Source organism: Sus scrofa, chromosome 6, assembly GCF_000003025.6.
Source record: "Sus scrofa isolate TJ Tabasco breed Duroc chromosome 6, Sscrofa11.1, whole genome shotgun sequence".
Classification (NCBI taxonomy): domain Eukaryota; kingdom Metazoa; phylum Chordata; class Mammalia; order Artiodactyla; family Suidae; genus Sus; species Sus scrofa.
The window spans coordinates 44,390,355-44,393,479 of NC_010448.4; positions in this window are offsets into that span (position 1 = coordinate 44,390,355).

Genomic DNA, 3,125 nt, shown 5'->3' on the forward strand with positions numbered 1-3,125 from the left:
GGGAGTGGCCAAGCCAGATGGGATCCATTGGGCTGACTTCAAGACTAAGGACTCTTGGTCCCCTATATGCAGGGCTTCAGGGTGGCAGTTGTCAGGGCTGGTAGAGGAGTGCATTACTTGGAGTAGTGTATACAGCTCAGCCCTAGAACCCATATGCTGGGAAAGTGGGGATGGACTCTGCTCCAGCTGTGGGAATAACAGCTACCTCTGGGGAGAAGGGGATAGGCAGGAATCAGCTCAGGTCCCCAGGGTCCATGAGAAGCCTCCCGCCCAGTGAAGCTCTAAGTACAGTGTTGTCCAGTATCATTTCACAGTTCAGGATTCTCTCGGCCTCATCAAACAGTCCTCAGTTCCCCAGGGAAAATTAAACAGTGATAGCCTCAAAGGTCACACAGTGTGAGGGCAGCTGATTCCATGATCATCAGGGTCCAGTCCATCCTCCCATATGTCCATCCCAAGCTCAACCTCTTCCCCAACTACCCAAGTCAGAGGCAATACAGATACTGGTGCCACTTGTGCTCTCTCAGCTCTTACCTATTGATCACTGTGTTAACCCACAGTGACGACAGACAGGCCTAGGATAGATAGATACCCTTGGTATGCAGGGTATTTTAAGGTATACCCGGGATTTATTTAAATAGGTAAGGTAAGATGACAGACATGGAGAAAACTCTCTATGAAAGAAGAGTTTATTACTTACAATTCCTAAGAAGGAGCGTGGCAAGCCATGCAGGGCCACGTGGGGAGGAAACAGGGTTGGTCAGGAGGCAGGAGGTGTGAGGAGGAAGCAGGGCCAGAGACTATTGTGGTTTTTGTCAGAAAGGAATTGACAAACCAGGGTAGACAAGCTCAGCAGGTTTAGGATTAGAGAGTTTGAATAATTTTGTAAGCTCTGGGCAGTTGACCTGGTCCTGGGATGATTTAGCACAAGGGGATAGTGTTCCAGGCTGCACAACCCTGATAAAATGACATGGTTGGTGGAAAGGACCCTGTTTGGTTGGTTTGCGTATCAAAGAATTGCTCACAGGTACCTTGTTTCCTGCCTCTAGGAATTAGCTTAGCTCTGAGAGGGGCAGTCTCTCTAGGATTAGCAACCCCCCCTAAATGTCAACACATCATAAATATAGAAAATAAAAAGACATGATTAATACACAGGGTCCAACCCCATCTCCTGTTGTCACCAAGATCATAGCTCCCAGATACAAACAGATGTGGGCTCAGCTTTCTTTAAGCCCTAATACCAGGACCCTGGAGCCAACAGTTAACACCTCCTCCCCACATGCACATTACTCTTTAGACTGCACTTTCCTCACAATTCTAGACCCCACCCATGAACCCTCATCACCACTGCTACCCAACCCTGGCCCATACCATAGCTTTCTCCATGGATTCCCCACAAGTCACTCTGCAGATGGCATTCGGAGAGTGTTTTGCAAGTGTAACCAGGATCCCATCCTGCCCAAGGCCTTCTGTATTAGTTTCCTCATTGTGCTGTAACAAAGTACCACACATTGAATAATAGAAATTAATTATCTCACAGTTCTGGAGGCTAGAAGTCTGAAATCAAGGTGTCAGCAGGCCCATGCTCTCTGGTTCTGAGCCAGGCCCTTAACTGGCTTCTGGTGTTTTCTGGCAGTCCTGGGTGTTCCTTGGCTTGTACATGCCTCACTCCAGCCACCTGGTCATCTTCTGTGTCTTCACATCATCTTCCTGCTGTGAATATGTCTCTGTGTCCATTTCCCCCTTTTTCTAAGGATACCAGTCATTGTGGGTTAAGGCCCATTCTAATGACCTCATTTTGGCTTGATTAGCTCTATAACGACTATTTCCAAGTGAGGTCACATCTGGAGGTCCTATGTGGTAGCACTTCAACATGTCTCTTAGGGGAGATGTAACTGAACGCACTGGCAAGGGCAGCACCCAATCCTGCTTTGAAGGCCTCCCTCTAGGCTGGGCCCTGTTTCTGGCTTCAATCTCAGTCATAACTACACCCTCAAGAGTTTTCTCATCTGTATTGTACATTCTGTCCCTTCATCACCAGTAGTACCAGGTCAAAAGCCAGATATGCCCACAGAAGGGTGAATAAGCACCAGTCCAGGCTTTATTGTAATTGTACTTCCATTTCTGCTGAACTTCAGCATACATCTCAAATCCACTCCCCCCAGAATACCTGGCCACCTGCCAGACCCCGATCTTCCCTATATGCACCCCTATGGCCACTATTTCCCTCTCCTGTCCTTGTGAGGCCCACCATTCTCACCTACTTGCCCACACAATATAACCAGTCCTCAGGGCCCACCCTATCCTTTCCTTCCTTGCACTTTAACTGACACCATGACCAAGAGGTTCCTCCTCCTAAATCTAACCCACAATTCCATACTCATCCATACATCAGATGCTACGTTTTGGACTCTTATAACCTGAAAGTCTCCCCAGCACCATAATTGTGTGTCTAGTCCTGCCTATTCATAACCTTCATTCAAGGGTCTCTGGAACATTAGACTCAACGTGGCCAAAACCCAATTTGTATTATTTGGTGCATTTTAAATTTTTTATTCTTAAAAATAGGTCATAAAGAAGAGTTTCATAACTATAGGTAGGTCTACTGCCTAACAGACAAATCCTTACAGGTCATATGATCCAACACTTGAGACATCATGTCTAACTGTCCTCAAGCCAAAGTGGAAGTAATGTCAGTTCTTCCCCTTGTCAACTTCAAGAATTTCCACTTGTCAATTTTAAGAATGTGACAGCAGTTGACAAGCACCAAATGTGTAAGTATAAGGGAAGCTGGGTGTCCAAGAAGAGCAAAAGGGACCACAGAGCACCTAGCCAGTTTCTGGCACAATCTAATTTGGCCACCAGATACCTGCCATATTACTTCTCCCTACACTCAACACTCTCATCCTTTTAATGTGACAATCCTAAAGCCCACTCAGTCATTGCCTCCGCTGATGTTGGGATTTCTCTTCCTAACCTAACCTCAGACCTGGAGGATATGATAACACAGTTGTGGTTCAGGGACACAGTGGAAGGGACCTATACAGACTGCGGAAGAAATGTGTTAATCTAACTTTCTAAACGCATCTATAGTGTCCTTGAAGAAAGAGTATGAAATAAAACTA